The sequence below is a fragment of the Neovison vison genome, chromosome 13, assembly GCF_020171115.1.
Source record: "Neovison vison isolate M4711 chromosome 13, ASM_NN_V1, whole genome shotgun sequence".
Taxonomy (NCBI): Eukaryota; Metazoa; Chordata; class Mammalia; order Carnivora; family Mustelidae; genus Neogale; species Neogale vison.
This window is the reverse complement of record NC_058103.1, coordinates 72,061,075-72,080,797: the sequence shown is the minus strand read 5'-3', so window position 1 is coordinate 72,080,797 and position 19,723 is coordinate 72,061,075. Positions and strand designations below refer to the sequence as shown.

Sequence of the window (19,723 nt, the reverse complement as noted above, 5' to 3'; positions counted from 1 at the left end):
TAAATCAACTGGAGGAGTACAGCCATCTTCAAAACACTGGGTTCTGAGCTGCAACTTTGAGCAGTATTTTTGTGTTCAAGGAAGAGAAAACTGACTTAGAGCAGTGCAGACAGTGAAGGCTTCTCTTTCCCTGTACTGAGAGGTCTGGAGGGGAGCGGTCCAGGGCTGCTGTGGTGACTGCCCAGTGCTTCTCATTAAATGAGTATCTAACTTCTATCTGTAAGCATCGAGCTTTCAGCCTTAGGCTTATTGCTTCCTTGTTACAAAACAGCTGTAGCTACTCCTGGCATCACATCTGTTTTCCTTCAGGAAGAAAGAAAATGAAGAGGGGAAAACCAAACAAACAAACAACTATCCCAGACACTTGTTTACCTCTTGTTGGCGAGAACTTCCTCAAAATTAGGCCTTTCTGAGATGCCCAGGTGCCTCAGTTGGTTAAGTGTCTGCCTTTGGCGCCAGTCATGATACTGGGGTCCTGGGATGGAGCTCCACATCTGGCTCCCTGCTCCGCAGAAAGCCTGCTTCTCTCTCTCTCCCTGTGCCTGCTGCTTCTCCTGCTTGTGCTCTCTCACTCTGTGTCAAATAAATAAATGAAATAAATAATTAAATAAATACAACATTAAAAAAAAAGAGAAAGAAAATTTTGCCTTTCTGCAAGAAAACTTAGCAAAACACATTTCCATCCTCTCTGCAAATTTTTTTTGTTTTGTTTTGTTAGCAAAACAAAAAGGTGGCAAATAGGTTTCATAAAGGTAACTCGTAGATCTGCTCACCATCCATCAACATTATTTCTTGAATTTATTCAGTCTTCCTTTATGTTCCTCATAAACTTTTATTATGTTCATGTGCACATATTTAACATGTTAGATTTGCTCCTAGGAGCCCTATACTTTTCTTGCTGTTATCACTTTAAAAATACAACTCTGATTTGCTGTATAGGAATTGATTTTTTGTGTATTGATCTTTTTGAGTCTCATGAGTTATAATACTTTGTAGATTCTCTTGGGTCGTCTGTATTGACAGAGATAGTCACATCATCTGTGAAAATTGACTATTTCATCTCCTTCTCCAATCCTTATAACATTTATTCCTTTTTCCAAACTTATTGCTAGGTTAGGACTGGCAACATACATACAATGTTGATTTTAAATGGACACTGGAGAGGTAAGATTGTACCAGTAAGATTTTTGCTGTTTTCTTCTTAACTGTTGGTGCACACCAGAGAGATGCTTCATATTAGGATAGTGGCTGTAGAGAGGAACACAACTGACTAGATGATGTTTAGGAAATAGCATCAAAAGCACCTGCTGATTGACTGCACTCGTAGGTTGAGAAAGGGGAAGGAGCCAATTTCAAAAAGAAATATTTTATTTTGACATCATTTCAAGATTTCAGAAAAGTTGAAAGAATGATACAAAGAGGGGCACCTGGGTGGCACAGTTGTTAAGTGTCTGCCTTCAGCTCAGGTCATGATCCTTGGGATCGAGCCACACATCGGGCTCCCTGCTCAGCGGGAAGCCTGTTTCTCCCTCTCCCCCTCCCCCTGCTTGTGTTCCCTCTGTCGCTGTCTCTCTCTCTGTCAAATAAATAAATAAAATCTTAAAAAAAAAAAGAATGATACAAAGAATTACTGAATAGCCTTCACCAAGTTTCCACATGTCAACATGTTACTATATTTTCTTCTCTCTGCCCCTCTCATTTAAGGGAAACTTGCAGATATATTGCCTTTTTTTTTAAAAAAAGATTTTATTTATTTATTTGACAGAGAGAGATCACAAGTAGGCGGAGAGGCAGGCAGAGAGAGAGAGAGAGGAGGAAGCAGGCTCCCCGCTGAGCAGAGAGCCTAATGCAGGACTCGATCCCAGGACCCTGAGATCATGACCTGAGCCGAAGGCAGTGGCTTAACCCACTGAGCCACCCAGGCACCCTGATATATTGCCTTTTTACACCTAAATGTTTCAGTGTGTTTTCCCAAAGGAAGACATTCTCTTTTAAGGACACAGTACCATTATTAAAACCAAAAGTTAATATGACTATGTGGCTGTTATATAATCTACAGAACTTATTTATATTTCTTGTTTATAACTAACCAAGATCCTGTGTAGCATTTTCTCCTGTCACTTTTTTCTTCTAAGATTTTATTTATTTATTTATTTGTGAGATAGAGAGAGAGTACACACAAACAGGCAGAGTGGCAGGCAGAGACAGTGAGAGAAGCAGGCTCCCTACCGAGCAAGGAGACTGATGCAGGACTCAATCTCAGGACCCTGGGATCATGACCTGAGCCAAAGGCAGCGGCTTAACAACTGAGCTACCCAGGCGCCCCTGTCCTATCACTCTTTTAATTCTCTTTATTTATTTAAGTAGGCTCCACACCCAACATGGAGCCCAATGCAGGGCTTGAACTCAGGATCTTAAGATCAAGACCTGAGCTGAGACTGAATCAGATTCTTAACCAACCGAACCACCCAGGTGCCCGCCCCTAATTTCCTTTAATCCGGAATAACTTCTGAGTCTTTCTTTATATTTCATGACCTTGACATTTTTAAGAGTATAGGCCAGTTATTTGGTAAAATGGTCCCCAGTTTGGGTTTGATGATTCATCATGATCAGATCCATGTGATGAACTTTGGACAGGGAGATCACAGAAGAGATGCTGATTTCTATGTCACATCAGGAGGCACTTGCTGTCAATGTCCCATTACTGGTAAATCACATTGATCTTTTGGTTAAAGTCATACCTGCCAAAGTAAAATAGTAACTTTACTATTTTAATTAATAAGTAATTCTATTGTAATTAATAAGAATCTGTGGGGAGACCCTTTGAAAGTACATAATATTCTGTTCCTCCTCAAATGTTCACCTACTAGTAGGGAGAGTTATTACCCATCAGTGTTATTGTGAGGATGGATCTAACAGGAAATACCAATGGATTGTAAGTAAAATGTGGGGAAGGAAGGGGTCAAGAGTGATTCCCAGGCTTTGGATCTGAGTGGTGGTGCTGAAGGGGGAGAGTGGAGGAAGGAACAAGTATGGTGGGGAGAAGATGAATCAAAAGTTCTGTTTTGGGATGCCTGGGTGGCTCAGTTGGTTGGACGACTGCCTTTGGCTTAGGTCATGATCCCAGAGTCCTGGGATCGAGTCCCGCATCGGGCTCCCAGCTCCATGGGGAGTCTGCTTCTCTCTCTGCCCTTCTCTTCACTCATGCTCTCTCTTACTGTCTTTCTCTCAAATAAATAAGTAAAATCTCAAAAAAAAAGTTCTGTTTTTCACACAGTTGCATGTGTTATGTCTATTGGACATATATGGAGAGTTTGGGTGGGCAGGTTGGAGCACTGAGAAAGGGTCAGGGCTCAAGATGGCCATCTCTAGCTCTTTGGGGCTGAAATGAGATAAGACACACGAACTTCACTTGGGGCTCTCTAAAGGGCTGTGTGTGCACAAGGGGTAAATGACTAGATGCTTCCTCTTGGTTGCTGTACCAAATATGCTTGTTAAAATTTTAGTAACTAAAATTCTCTCCCCATATTCTAATTGATCTTCTGTTCAATAAATTGCATAATCCAAGTTTTAAGAATTTACATCCTTAAAATTGAAATTCAGTAAAACTATTATTTTAAAACAAAATTATGTCTTCTTTTTTAAAAAAAATTTTAAAAAAGATTTTATTTATTTATTTGACAGAGGGAGATCACAAGTAGGCAGAGAGGCAGGCAGACGGAGAGGAGGAAGCAGGCTCCCCAGCAGAGAGCCCGATGCGGGGCTCAATCCCAGTACCCTGGGATCATGACCTGAGCCAAAGGCAGAGGCTTTAACCCATTGAGCCACCCAGGTGCCCCCCAAATAAAAAAGTAATTTTATTTTCCCTGTATTGCTCCCTCCTGTGGGGGGAAGAATAAAATTGCTCTGGACAGCTTTTCAGAGACATTAAGAGAACCCAGTCAGGACACCAGAGGGCGCCATACAGACAGTAAGTGCCTGCAGGAAAACAAAAAGGTAACAATATGGAGTTCCCAAATTCCTTGCCTTTCTCTCTCCCTTAATTCATTAATCAGGGATCCTGGATCTGATCTGCACAGTACTTCTACTCTTAATGAACTGTGCATGAACTGGAAGGGCATCTGGATGTGGGGAAAGGAGCAGGCTGTCCTGCATCTTGAAAGCAAAGAATGATGGCACCTGGGGTCAGAGCTGATGAAATGTGTTCAGAGCTGATGAAATCTGTATGAAACTCTCCTCCCCCAGACTGCTAGCCCTCTGAGTCACCCAGTCACCTGAAGAGTGTTCGATAGAAGAGGAGAGGGAGATGAAAAAGCTACAATATCACCTCTTCCTCATAGCACTTTCCCAAGCTCTTTTAAAAATTTCAGCTTATTTCCTTAGCTTTTCTTCCTGTCTAATGTTTTGTTTCAGAATTAGCTGGAAGACTTTTTTTTTCCCTCTTTAACTAGCATTTTGCTTATCTTATAGTTTTTTGCGCTCTGGAAAATTTATGCCCTATAAATAAATAAAGGTATTATTATTATGTAGCTCTATTCAGAGCATTAGTTGAAGGGGAGAAGTGACATTTTTCTTTATTTGCTTAGAAATGCATTACAGTCACCATAGCTCTCCTCCAGCCTTGGATTAATGGCATAATTATTCACACTGGGCAACTGAGATGGAATGAGTTTAAACTTGGCATGAATTAATATACTAAAATATGCCTCCTGTTCTCTCATTGCCTAATTAATTCTGAATTATGAAATTCCCTTTGAGCTTCCCAAAAAGCATGGTCACTGGATTTCAGTGCAATTATTCTTTCTTTGCAATAAAAATCAAGCGATTTGATAATTATAGGCTGTTTGAAAAGAGAATGTTCATTTGAGCATCCTGGGAGGGAGAGTGCCAACATAAGAGAGCTTTCTGGAGGTTTTATAGTGAAGAACCTGCACATGATGCATGTGTGAGAGTCCTAAAGGAGACTGAACTTGGTGGGAGCCAGCTTTACCATGAGGGAAGATGGAAGGCTTAGGAGCATTACCCCAAGTCTTCCTGCCAGTCTTGTACCTCAGTGTCTGAAATGTCTACTCCAAAGTGCATGCCTTTTGATTAGGACACCATCTTCAGAGGTTCCCAGTTAAGTATGAATGAGCTGCCCTTGGAGAAAACATGGTGATCCACTGGTGCAGTGGAAGAGAACTTGCCATTCTATGACTGACCCGCTGCACCCTTGCTAGCGGCCCCTTTAAGGGAGGAAGAGTCACTGTTGTGAATTATTGGAACTGGAGATACTAACTGGAACTTAATAGGTAATCGTTGGAACATAGCGACATAAGAGGCACAAACAGAGCCCCTTCAACCCTCTCTCTCTCTTCCATTCTGTGGGGATGTGTAAGTGGATTCAAGACCACTCACTTCAGCTGACTTTCTTCCTAAAGTTTTCTAGAGAAGTTAAGATCCCAAGAATTGGATTCAAGACTTGAAGGAGAAGCCTGAGCCCTAGAGTCTTAGTCAACCATTATTAGGATTTCAAACTGGAGCATTAAGCACTCAAACAACTATTAGTAGCATTTGATTATTTCTTATTCCTTATCTGTGGTTCCCTTAGGATCCTCAGGGAATTGGGGGGAAGAGAATAATTGGCATTGTAGGATTTTAATATTTTTCTTTGGATTCCTGGGGATAGTGCGGTTAAACAGTATCAATAGAAAAACTCCGAGAGAAAATCTGGCAATATGCATCACTCATCAAGCATCAGTTGGTTTATCATATTACCTTGAAATGACCACTTTATTTTTAAAGATTTTATTTATTTATTTGACAGACAGAGATCATAAGTAGGCAGAGAAGCAGGCAGAGAGATAGGAGGAAGCAGGTTCCCTGCTGAGCAGAGAGCCCGATGCAGAGCTCGATCCCAGGACCCTGGGATCGTGCCCTGAGCCGAAGGCAGAGGCTTTAACCCACTGAGCCACCCAGGCGTCCCTCCTCTGATATCTTTGTCCATGGATTCTCAGTCTGTTTTCCTGGACTCTCCTCTTCCCAGGACTCTTTTTCTTTATCTATGTTTATTCCTTAAGTGATGTCATTGGGTACTATGGTCTTAAATACACTGCCTGCATACTGATGACCCTTGTACTATCAATTCCTTCTGCAGTAGCAAATTACTCCAATTTCCCAATGCCTTACAATAAACATCTGTTTCTTGTTAATGGTATATAATTGCCATGAGTCAGCTGTGGCTCTGCCTAACTTGGTGGGATTAGTGTGACTTCTCATTCTAGACTCAGTAGCCCTTTTCTGGACAAGTTGTGCTCACGGCAGAGGGCAGAGCAAGAGGGCGAAACACAAAACATGAAATCCCATTTAAGGCTTTTGCTAAGCCACGTACTTGCCCTCCCATCTCATTGACCAAATCTTATCCTTATGTAAATATGTGAAATGGATACATATTTTCCCTTCAAAGGGTGCACAGATGACTCATATGACAGAAAATTAGTGAACTGTCTGGTCAACATTGCCATAGAGATATCCACTAAGTATGTCAGATTTATTATATCTCAAACAATATTCCTGGGTCTTCCAGTCACCCCAGCCTGGATGTGTTGTCCTCTCAGTAAACACCATCACTATTCTCTCAGGTGATCAGATCCTAACCTACAAGTTTGCTTTGATTCCTGCCCACCCCTGCCCCCGCATAAGCTATGCAAGAGCAGGTTCTGCTGGTTCTACCTTCAATATATCCCAACTTGTAATTGCCACCATCACTATCATCCCAACAGTCTCCCGGCTGGTTTCCCTGCTTCTTCTTGCCTTCCTACAGTAAACTCCTCACACAGCAGGCAGAGAGATCTTTGAAGAATACAAATTATATAGTTAGTCCCCTACCCCAAACCCTCCAGGGCCCTGGTTTCTACACAGACACCAGCTTTCTACCTGGCCAAGTTAATAGTCAGCTCAGATTGATAGGAAGATCAATCTCAGATACTTAGACAAATGTGCAAATTAAACGACATTTACTCATCTAAAAAAGTTACAGGAAGGCAGTCCTTACACTCAGGCCATATGGCAAAAGTATCAGCAGTATTTTCCTGGACAGGTGACAATTGCAAACTTTTAGATCCCAAAGTGCCTCATCAACCAGCCAACGTTTGCGGCAAGCAATGTCTGAGGAGTGGTGGTCACATCTGAGTTTTTGGAAGCTCCTCTATTTCCAGATCTACCCTACAAGGCTGGAAGAGTATCTGCTGGTCTAGATTGTGGGCGAACCCAACCAGGTACACTCAAGGTCATTTAATATACAAGATCACCGCAAAGAGCAGTAAATACCATATATTCAGGCATAAATACAGTGCTCACATAGAACCACCAACCTCCCCGCAGTTAACATAGTCTGATCCAAGTGACTCTTGAACTTCATGGTATATAACGAGGGTCTGTTAGGAGTCCCTGGGAGTTATGCTAATTGGCCTTCAATGTGGCTGTGAGTCCTCTCCTGCAGTCCCCCATCATCCTCCAAATAAAATGCAAAGTTCTGAAAGTGGTCTTAAGACTCAACATGCTTTGGCCCTGATTAAGTGGTCTCTCCTACTCAGGTCACACTGGCTCCTTACTGGTCCTAGAATGCTCTGAGCTCATGTCTGTCTCAGAACCTGTAGTGTATCATCCCTCTGACTGGATGCTCTTTTCCTAATTCCTCAGATACTCTCATTTCATTTGGGTACCCGTCCAAATGTCACTCCTTAGTGAGGATGTTTTAACATCCAATATAAAATAGCCTCTACTCCAATTCACATCATTTTATATTGCCTTTTAATATTTTTTAAGAAAGTTTATTTAAGTAATCTCTATACACAACATGGGACTTGAACTCATGACCCCAAGATAAAGAGTTGCGCTATCCCCTGACCGAACCAGTAGAATGAATCATTTAATGCATGAGGGATTGAATGAGACACACAACAAATAAGCTACGAGAGGGATAAGGAGAGTGTCTAGATGATAATAATTATGATAATAACACAAAGAAATATGTTATCAGTTTACAGACAAAGAAACTGAGGTGTAGAGAGTTTAGGTATAGTGTCTATAGTTGATAGGGGGCAGAGTCAAGGCTCAGACTCTAAGAAGTCCATGCCAAGGCCACCCATTAAAGCCTGGTCATGTTGCCTCCAGTATATTAAAGAAGTGGTTTCTGAAATGGGGGTGTGTGTATCCCAGGGGAGGATGAGATGAATGAAATTTTGGGGTCTGGCAGGACCATTTAAATGCCTATTTCTGCTCTTTTATAAACTTATGTGATTTTAAGTTGTTTTGTGTTGGTTTTGTAATGTATTCAGTTTTGAGGGTACCACTGGTTCCACACATATTTTGTTACTAAATAAATAATCACAGATATGGCATGCATGCTCCAAAAATGTGTGGAGGCCACTTAACTAAGTTGCTGTCCATTTTGGGAAGGTGCTGAGCAGGATGGGGCACACGGAAGGAAGGGGAAGGGCATTAGCTCTTGGCACCTGCAGCTGGAGTCTGAGGGTGGGCCTCACACGGAGGGTCAGTTTCTTCAGCTATGTGCCTGGCGAGACAGCCCCACTTGCCATCCCCACAGCAAATACGACTTTCTGAATTAGCTTCTGAACGGCATTGGACACATAACCAATGGAAATGAAAACCTCTAAGGAAGTGCTTCTCCTCCAAATTCAGGAGAGGGCCAGTCTGGGAATGACTCTCTAGTTCCTCCCTCTTACCCTTGATCGTTCATGCATACTTGCACATGTGGGAGTACACACACAACCGCACAGACACACACCGCCACACTTTCAGAACGTGAGAGAGTAAAGAAATGATTTAGCCTAGTTCTTCCATTCTGTAGGTTAGAGCTGGGAAACACAGCTCGTTTGTGGCAGGACGGGGACTAGGTCCTCCTGATCTGATTTCTAGCCCCTGGACTTCCCAGCCTTCCAGGGAAGCCTAACTTATGCACCTTTTCTTATAGGACAGCTTTTACCTTGAAGGCTGGTCCCATTCTCACAATACTGGGTCTTTGGAAGGTTGGAACCCCCGAGACCCTCAGTAGGCAGGGTCCCTGTGGTTACATTGCTCACTTCCCTTCATTTCAATATGATGTGATCCTCAGATGCGTGCAGTACGTCCCGAAGTGTGAATGGCTCTGCGGCCTTTACTTCCATACCTTCTTGTCAGTTCTCCCTGCCCGGCCCTCCAGACGACAGCTCCTTGCTGCCTTCCAGAGCAGGAACCCAAGCAAGTACTAGAAGCTTAATTGATCTGGATGTTTGGAATCAAACTTCATTAGCTCAAATTACTTCAGTTTGCCTAATTTGTTTCTCTATGTGAGCTCTGATAAGCTTGGTTTAACATCTTCTAAACTGTGGTGTTTATCATCATCAGTGCCTACTCAAATTACTCCTGCAGAGTAATGGACCAGGAGAAAAATGGTTTAAAAGGTGTAGCTATTTTGCATTTTTATACAAACGCAGAGAATGAGGAGTCCAAGTCACTAGATTAGTGCATTTATTTCCGTAGGACGATTCTACTTTTTAAAAATGGAACTCAGTCCGAAAAATCCCTTCAATTATTAATACTCAAGCATAACTTGTTTAAGTGTTTTAAGTCCCATAAACTTTGAGATTTTTTTCCCCTATTTATAAACAGGGATAAATCCGCTGTTTTTGTTTTTCTTCCAATCTGTTAGAGACTTTTGACTAACCCGCATGTGTTTATGTGTTTGGAAATACACATATTTGTGTTTGGGGACAAAATACCCATCTGGAAAGAGGTGTGTTTCCCTGTGGATGGCTATCGACCCATGCCCAGTGCCGAGAAACTTTTAGCATTATTCAAAGTCCTGTTGAGTCTCCGGAAGGAACAGATAGCAGTGGTTGCTGCCAAGGCAGGGTACTGAGAGGGAGACTTCTTTCTAGAATACCCACTTACATGAGTTTAACTGCATTTATAATCTCTTCCAAAAATTAAAAACAAAAACACTTGTCAGTAACCATAATCCTAAATAATCAGTTTCCCCCAGTACAGAAGCCTGTTAGATGTGCTGCGTAGAGAGCTTCTATTTTTATGTAAACCCAAACAGCTAATCCCAATGCTTTGCCACAGGAGCCACACAGGGTTTCAGACTTGGGATGACTGTCTGTCCCTTGATCATTACTTTAACATGGAAATTTGATGTGAGAGAGCATGGCCAACACCGAGAATTTGGAAACCTATGTTAACATTGTCACACTTACCTCAATCATTTTGTGTCCTCCTCCTAGAATCTGAACATACGAATGCTGTCATTTGCTGCAGATGATGAGAGAGCTATGGAATCACAGTCAGATTAGTAAGGAGGGGAGGGTCTTTTAGCCTGTCCAGATACCTCTCTGCATTGATAAAAATCAGCTCGTTTCCCACATTTCTTTGCTCTCCATAGGTGTAACCACTTACACTAGAAAGGGCAAAGTCAGATGATAACACATATACTCCAGAGCCTCAGTACCATACACACAAAGATAGGAAATTCAGATAAATCAGGCAAAATTGTCTTTCTTGTTTTTTAAGTTCTTGTGTTTTAAGTTGTTTTCTTGTTTTTTAAGTATCAATTCCCAACTTTGCTTATATACCAAGTATCCCTGGACTAACTGCGTGGGTACCATGATGTCACAGGTAATTGTGGTCCCATCAATATGCATCTTATATTGGTAATTGTGGTCCCATCAACAAAGACAGCTCACTAGCCCTGACCAGTGGGATCTGAAACGGCTGTCTCTCTGCTCCCTTGCAAGCTTCCACCTACATCTCCCGGTTAAGGAGCCTCAGAGGGGTCACTGTTGACTTAGGAACCAGTCCTGGAGACAGCAGAGTGCTCATTCACTTCCAAGCCTCCTCCCAGAACCTCCCCCAGCCTGTCACAGGTACTGTTGGTGCTGCCCACCTGACTCGGGTAAGCCTGCCTGGTGCATGGGTCCTTGCTGCTCTGTCACACAGTCAGTGGAGGGGGAAAGAGCCACCCTCTTGCTTGCATTTGCCTCCCTTCCCCAGGTCCCATAGCAGAGTGGGATAAACCCAGAGCTACCACCATGCTTTTACTTTATGGAGATGTAATCCAGAGACCATATGGTTCACCCATTTAAAGTGTACGATTCTTTTTTTTTTTTGGTATGTTACATCATTAATTTTTTAAATAATAAAATATATATAACAGTTTTCACTTCAATTTTCACGTATACTATTTTTAAATTTGTGGGGCTTGTCAGTGGGCTACTTATATTCTATTTTCCCTTGATATTGTTAATAATACCTTTGTATGTTGTCACATATTCTTACTCATTTTTAAATAATGTAATTACCCATCTCATTAATATACTAAACCATATTTCTAATATTTGGCTATTTAGGTGGATTCCCTGGCCTGGCTACTTGAATCACCCTGTAAAGAAAATTTTTAAGTGGCCTGCCAGAAACATTCTTGCTCAAAACAGTGAATAAAAATGGGGGAGAGAGGCAGGCACACTGAGCCTCTCCTGATACCCTGGCGGTGAAGGGGGGAGAGAGAATCGTTGCATGAAGCAGGTCTGTCAATGAGGAGTCTGACTGCCAGAGCTCTTCCTGGTGGACTCTGAGCAGCTGTCACTTCTGAACTCAGATGGTCAGACTGATAGAAACCGTAATAAGCAACACTTCAGATAGTTCTGTTTTTTTTTTTTTTAAATTAATGTATTTATTTGAGACAGAGAGTGTGAGGGGCAGAGAGAATATCAAGCAGATTTTTTGCTGAACGTGGAGCCTGATGTGGGGCTTGATCTCATGGTCCTGAGATCACAACCTGAACTGAAGCCAAGAGTTGGGCGCTTCACCACCCTTAGTACTGTAGGGACTTCTAAACAGAGTGTCAAAGGCTGTCTGGATCCTGCATACATTGGTGCTGGCACATTTCCCTGCAGTCACCACAGTGGCTGTTGGGTTAGTAGAGTACTGACAGGACGTGTGGTGGGGGTTACCCTGGCTCATGTCTTTTGTCAACATTCCCTTTCTTCAAGTTCGATGGTTTCCTCTTTGACACTCAGCGGTTAGTTCTTTTTTTTTTTTTTAAAGATTTTATTTATTTATTTGACAGAGAGAAATCACAAGTAGACGGAGAGGCTGGCAGAGAGAGACAGAGGGAAGCAGGCTCCCCGCAGAGCAGAGAGCCCGATGCGGGACTCAATCCCAGGACCCTGAGACCATGACCTGAGCCGAAGGCAGTGGCTTAACCCACTGAGCCACCCAGGCACCCATCAGTGGTTAGTTCTTGTCCACATTTACTGTTTGTAGGTTTTGGAGAATGTGACAGTTACCTAGGTAACTAACGTATAGAGCTTGTGTGGTGAATTTTCATGCTTGTTCTGTTTTCTGGACAGCCGCACATGGATATGATGGATGGTTCCTTATTCCTTTGGCCCAGACAGCTTTGTTGAGCCTGTTGTCAGTGCACCTGTCTGAAGTTCCTGTCTCCTTCACGACAGATTTCCAGGTCTCTCAGAGGGCCCAAGGGGCACACTTCTTGAACCCCACTCCATGGATGCGCTTGTGAATGTTGACGGTGTGTTCTCTGGTCGCTACCTCGTTGATGGCAGAACAGCCCTTCTTCCCGCCACTCTTCCTTGCAGGAGCCATTCTGCTGGGCCCTGGTTGGAAATCTCACTTCAGCGATTTTAAAACATATGACTCAGTGGCACAGTTCCCCACGGGCTGCGCCATGGGACATTCCCATTAGCAATGCATGAATGCCAGTGTTTTAACTTTCATACAGAGAGTAAATCCCTCTTGCTCTCCCCATAAACCAGGCAAACGCTGATAAGCCTGCCTAGAGAAGGCAACTTCAGATGACAGTCTCTAGTCCACAGGGGCTTGCTTGCTTCTCGGATGGCTGCCTGGAGGAGCCCAGGGCCCCATTCTAATCTGGCTTCTGTTTAGCCTTCGCGTCTGGTCCGCGGGTTGTGCCTATTTATGCCCGACCCCCAGTCACTGATCCTGTTTGAGTTCTAGTCCCAGGCATCTCATAAACCTTCATGCAAATGATTGATCAACACAGAGTCTTGAAAAGGAAACCCATTGCTAGCTCAGCACACAAATCTCTCCCTGGGTTCAGCTGGGAAAACCTTTTAAAAACATTTTCATGCAGATTGGCCTGATGGCTCTAACTGAATAGGCAGAACAATTCAGTGAGAAACAGTCAATCTCTCCTTCAGCTAGTTAGGAGATGGTCTCTAGTGGTGTTAGCCGTGGCCCTCCAAGAAGCGGACACAGAGATGGGATGAAATGAGCATGATTTGTTAGGGATCTGGCCGAGGGAAGGTGGGAGGGGGGCGAGGGGAGGCTGTGAGAGTCAGTGAGAGGAGCGGTTCTTGCCCCAGGGAGGGAGGGGAAAGGAAAATCGGGTAGAAGTGTCCTAGAATCCTGCGCTGCTGCGGAAGGAGGTCTGGCAAGGCTGTTGGGAGTTCTCTGTCAAAGTCGGCTGTCAGAGGGGTCTGCATCTTCTTGGAACCGGCCTGCCCCAGCGTCCCTGCACTGTCCTTGGCCATGGGCAGCCCAGGGCAGGTATGGCTTCAGCACAGTGAAGGGCCACGGAGCTGCGACTGGGCTGTGGTTGGAGCTCTGAGAGGCACAGTTCCAGTGAAAGGATCGAGCGGGTTTCTGTGTGCTCACATGTAGAATGATTCCTTGGAGATTTGTGAGAAACACTCTTCACTAGGAGGGTCTATTGTCATTTCTTGTTACAGGTCCTCTCCCCTGGACGTTCATGCTGGGGGGCACAGACTTATCACAGCTGGCTTGGCTGCTGCCCATCTTCTAAGATGTCTGGGGTCTGGGGGCAGCTGTGTGGGAAACTTCTTGATCAGGATGGGAAGTTGCAACCACACCAGGCTTTGCAGAAGATCCCTTGCATCATTTCTACCAAGTGCCTAATATGTTGAGAGTGTTATGGCAACCATGAAATCACTTCATTCTGATCGTGTCATTTACCCAAGGGCTCAAGGGGCAGGGTCAGACTGGAAAGCAGAGCTCCTGACTCCCAATCCAGGTGTCTGTCATTCAGTATCTCTGGACGATATTTCATCCTCATTGTTTGGGGGTGGTTTGCTCCCCTGAAGACTTCAACCTGCCTTGCGACTTCACCACAGGACACGTGGGTGACCGATGTGGTGGGACTCTGTCTTCACCACATGTCACCTCATCTTGATCCCTTTTTGCTCCTTGTTAGACTCTTCACCTGTTTCTCCTCGGCCCCAGCGTCGTTTCTCCATTCTAACCATGAACCTTGGCCGCATCGCTGCTTTTCTACTGGGCGGTCCTCCCTGGCTCCAGATCAACCAGGAGCCATTTCCGTGTTGGCACAGCCAGGGGCCTGCCCACCCTTGTGCTCAGGGACCCATCCAGGAAGGTTGGGGCCTGCAGCATGGCCATGCCTCAAGGAGAAGATCGTGGATGTTCACAGAACAGGCTTTGGGGTTCGGTGGTCCTCAGATGCTTTCCACCCTCAGAAGCCATCTACCTCTGGAACTCTATTCATAGCAGGAATATACACTGCCATGTGGCACTGAGCTAAGTCAGAGAAAATGCACTGATTCTGCATAGGGTTGGGAGTGGCTTGATTCAAGGCTCACACCCCGTGGCCTACTTCACAGCTCCTCCTATGGCCTGGCCTTAGCCGTCAGCTGGGGTGAGCTTTAAATAGTACCCAGTCCCCTGAAAGGAAACTTCAAGGTCGGTTAATTCACGAAGGGCTACTATTTCCCCCAGAGAATGAAGAGCTAGACTGTGAGCCCCCAGACCTGGGGAGCCTGTGTTTACACACGACAAGCCTAGGGAGGTTCCCGTGCCCCTGCCCTCCCTGTGTCCCACAGGGAGATGTCTTGTGCTCCCAAAGCTGTCTCTCTTTGGTGGGAATGGAGGTGAGATGGGCATGGCTTTTCTGGGGAAAATTTTTTATGTGGAAGACAAGGGGAAATCCAGCTCTCCTTCAACCTTACTCTTGTTAAAAAAAAAAAAAAAATCAGGTCACTGAAATTTTTTTTTTGGTCAAGCAAGATAAGGCTTAAGACTGGAAAGTTTATATGGCAGTAGCTGGACTGGACACGTGCTGAGCTGAACACAAGTGAAAAGGCCTTTTGGCACTCAGTCCTTCACTTCATCGTGAATCCATCCTAAGCGATTGGCAGGACAAATGCTGTTATCCCCATTTGATAAGAAAAACCTCATTCTCTCAGCAAACAAGTTTTGGGTACTTATTTTTTCTTCTTACCATTACTGAATGCTCGCTATATGCCAGGCACAGGCTACCTGCTGTCTAATCTACCTGCTGTCCAAAGCCCCCTTGTGACACAGCGGCTGTCACTAACCCTATCTGGCAGATGCCGCAGGGGAAGCCCAGAGAGGCAATGTGACTTCCCCAGGGCACTAGCGAACAGCTGAGCTAAGGTCAGAGTTGTGCAGTGTGCCTCCAGAACCCAGGCCCTGGGCTGTTCAGTTGCATTGATGAACAGTCTGTTCAGTACATGAGCAAATCATCACTCGGTCACAGTTGAGAAAGGCCATGAGGGAGAACTACCAGGGGCCACGAGAACATAAAATAGAGCTCCCGATTTGGTGTGGGGAGTAAGGAAGGAAGGCCCAAAGCAGGAATAGGGGTAAGGTGGGGCTGGGGTGAGGGTGGGAGAGAGGCCAGATGAAGAGAACTTGCAGGCAAAGGCCCAGGGGAGGCCAGGACCTGCTTCTGAGGACCGGGCAGAGCCTGTTTTCTTTTTTGGACTAAGGAGCGCGAGGCAGCGGAGAGAGATGGGGTGGAAGAGATTGGCAGAGGGAGGACTTTGTAGTCCACAGTGAGGACTGGATTTGGTCCAAGAGCACTGGGAACCAGTGGAAGGGGAGAGATGAGCTTATCAGAACAGACGAGGGCTGGACGCGGGAGGATGGAGGGAGAGCACAGGGTGGGGACCATGCATCAGAGGCTATTACAGTCCTATGGGGGAAGGAGTGGAGAGGGGGAGAAATGGGTGGGCCAGATGACCTTTAGGGGACAGAGTTTGTGCTGATGTACACTCAGACTCTCTCTGAATGTCAGTAAGAAGGACAGTTTTCACCGGAACATTTATACAAAGCACTCCTTCAACAATGAATCCAGTCCTCAAGTCATTCATTTTTTATTTGAGAACAATATTAAATTATGATGGAATGAAAGTAGAATGGGGTGAGATATTGCCCATGGGATGCTCCTTTCTAGTTGCTGTCATTTCTTCCAAAGGAAGGAGACAAATTCTTCCACGTTTGTCGAGGCCTTATAAATGTCCCTCCTGAGGGGCCAGGAGATCCTGTAGGTGTTTGCAGGGTGCAGCAGAAAAGGGAGAGATGTCTAACTCTGTGTTGGTGTGTGCATTTCCAAGTGAGTGTTTGAAGCCACTTTGCAAAACCGGATTGCAAAACTCGTGTGGAAGGAAGTGCCAGACAGGGTTTCTAGGATGAATAGTCCATATGAAAGGAAAAAAAATGTTTTCTTGAACTCAAAGGATGAGCTTTAAAAAATTTACCTGAATTTACTAGATGTCTTGCCATTGGGTGGCTAAAACCTGGTCTAAATTTTGTCCCAACCTGGCACCCATGGATGCTCTGCCCTCCAGCTGTAATTATATCCTGGCTAATGATAAAGGGGGTCATTATGTTGAATTTTCCCATGGCTTCATGTTTGTGGTGGTTTTACCCCTCCATCCGAGGGGTAAAAGATGGTTGGTTGTAGATCCTAGAACTCTCCTTCCCCTCTTCCTTGTCCCTGTAGCGGCAGTAACAGCTGAAGAATAAGCCCAAAGTAGTACACTCTGCTAGGAGATGCCACCATGTTCGACAAAACCCACTCAAGTTTGAGGCCTTTGATTCTGGAAAGTAACTACTTATTTGACAAACCAGAAATCAGGGCAAGCCATTTGACTTAAAAGACAGAAAAATGGGTATCAGGGTCTTTGTCACCAACCTCTTGCCTCTTGAATGACATTGTTCCCACACCTGAGAGCAACTAACCCATGAGACAGCTGAAGGTTGCCTTGACCTTCACCACATTATAAACATCAGATAGAACCCAGTGAGGCCCAAAGATGAGCAAATACAGCAAATGATGAGCAAATACAGCCCAAAGATGAGCAAATACAGCGTGAAGCCTGTAGAACCCACCTGATGCCCTGAAAACACTTTTTAAGAGGGGAGGGGCAGAGAGAGAGAGAGAGAGAGAGACAGAGAATCTCAAGCAGATTCCATGCCCAGTGCAGAGACTGACACCAGGCTCTATCCTAGGACTCTGGGAATCCCTGAGCTGAAATCAAGAGACAAACGCTTAACCAGACCGAGCCACCCAGGTGCCCCCTGAAAACACTTTTTTGAAAGAATCCTTCATTGTGAAGCTTCTTTAAGAAATTTCATCTGCTCCATTTCTTAATAAATCACCCTGTACTTTTTCAGTGGACAATGTGGACAATATTTACTTGATTTGGATAAATGACTAGCAGCATGCATAAGGAAGCTTCTCTTCAAAGTGCATCAGTTGATTAATGACTTGGTCAAGAATCACTTCACGGCTCTTTGCTGCATTATTAGTCATTTTGTAATAATGGCTTTTTGTCACTTTAAAATGCAATTTTCTTTATAACTCAGTTATGGTCATTTGTGTTTGGAAAGGTTAGCTGGTGAGTATGTGACTCACTATTTGGTGACTTTGGCTTTGCAGGAAAAATTTACAAAACTTTCTGATGGTGTGCCCTTGAAGAGCAGTGCCCAGGCATAGGGAGAACTATAGAGGGGGAGGGAGACCTTAGATCCTGCCTAAGCCCCTGATGTTGTAGAGGAGGACCCTGAGGTAAGGAGGCGATATTAGGGCTGCCCTTCCCAAATCAGCCTGAATTTCTCAGACGTCTCTGCTGTGCCTTGTGCTGGGCTAAGTGCTGGTGAACTATGTGGCTTTGGTTTCAGCCTCATCCTCTAGCTGCGGAGTGAAAGCTGGCAGGTGTAAACATTTAAAGATAGCATATGGTAATATATCAAATGTGAGCAAGTGTGGCCCAGACTAAAGTAACAGGCTATGCTTTACAGCCTGTAGGTCGGGTTGGAAATGGAGGAGGGGTGAGGCAGAGCAGAATGGTGAGAGCATTATCCTGGCCACACACAGCTTCAGTCTAGGTCGTGTATGGCAGTACTGGAGCAGGATCTGAGGACAGGTCATCCAGCTTAGAACCATGGGGACAGTAAGGTTGGGAAAGCCTGAGGCTCCTTTTGCTCAGGGCTTCCTTCCTCCTCACTCCCTCAGTGTCTTTCTGATGGGGGTTGGGGTCGCCCTGCCCTGCCACCTTGTCGTGGTATGACTTTGAGCAAATTATCTCACTTGTAAATTTCATTTCTTTATCTGTAAAATGAAAATAATAATTAGTAACTGCTTCATATAATTTTGTGAAGATCAGTTGAGATAATGCATGAAAGTAAAGCACACGGCACAGTGTCTGACATAGAGCTACGCTTATTATAAAAGCACAGTTGCCGATAGCAACGACAGAGAGAGAGAGAACGTGTGTGTGTGTGTGTTTCCATATACTGTGCTCTGCTATTTTAGCCACCACGGAAAGAACAGGATTACAGAATCCAGTTGGTTGTACGATGAATAGTTCTTTAAGTGGCCATACAACAAATGATTTTAATGTGGAAACACAAGAAACAGCTCATTTGTAAGTGGTCCTGTAAGTCCCAGTTGTTTTTTCTAGGCACAAAGGAAGACTACATTTCCCAGACTCCCTCACAGGTAGGTCCGATCATGTGACAGGTTTCTGGCCAATAAGATGTGGGAAGGAGGATGTACTCCACTTCCAGGCTGAACTAAAAGTTGCTTGAATGATTCGCTTCTCTGTCCACTTTCTTCTTCTTTCATGGTCACATGTTCCAGATGGCAAAACTATTAAATGGAAAGAACACGTATCCCTGAGTCACTGCTTGTAATAGAGCCAAGGAAGGGAGTTGCCTAAACTTTACTGAATGTTGCATGAGCAAGAATAAGTTTTCATTACGTTGAGTAGAGATTTGGGGAATATTGTAAAACTTAGCTTTAATTATGTTTACTTACAAACTGGTCAAGTGGAACCATTTGAATGCAAAAAATGTAAAGATAACAAACATGTTCACACCCAAATCATTCAAAAGCCATGTTTAATAACAATAAATTTTATTAACAAAATGTACAAGCCATATTTAACTTGACAAAAAATATTATATTGCTGGGTTGTTTCTTTTTTTAAGATTTTATTTATTTATTTGAGAGAGAGAGAGAGAAAGCACACAGAGGCAGAGTGAGAGGAAGGAGACTCCCTGCTGAGTGGAGAGCCCAACATGGGACTCAATCCCAGGACCCTGAGACCAGGACCCTGAGATCATGAGCTGACAAAAGGCAGACACTTAACTGACTGAGCCACCCAGGTGCCCCTGAGTTGTTTCTTTTAGAATTGTCTGCTATGCAAAAAGAATAATAATAATAAAAAAGTGCCCCTAAAGGCGGCATTCTGACTCAGGTCTGAGAGCAGGATACACATTTAGTTTTGCCAGAGAATATGCTTCATCATATGCAGTTGAGTGGAAAAAAATTATGTTCCCAAAGAGTACAGATTGATCCCACAGAAAAAAAATCACAGTTTCAATAGTGTTGTCTCTCATGCTCGTGGGGTTGGTGGCC

At 44.2% G+C, this 19,723-nt stretch overlaps 1 pseudogene; it reads right to left on the bottom strand.

The window, feature by feature from the left end:
- Nucleotides 1–12,273: 12,273 nt before the first annotated feature.
- LOC122893557 lies at nucleotides 12,274–12,645 on the bottom strand (annotated as a pseudogene).
- Between the last annotated feature and the right edge of the window lie 7,078 nt (nucleotides 12,646–19,723).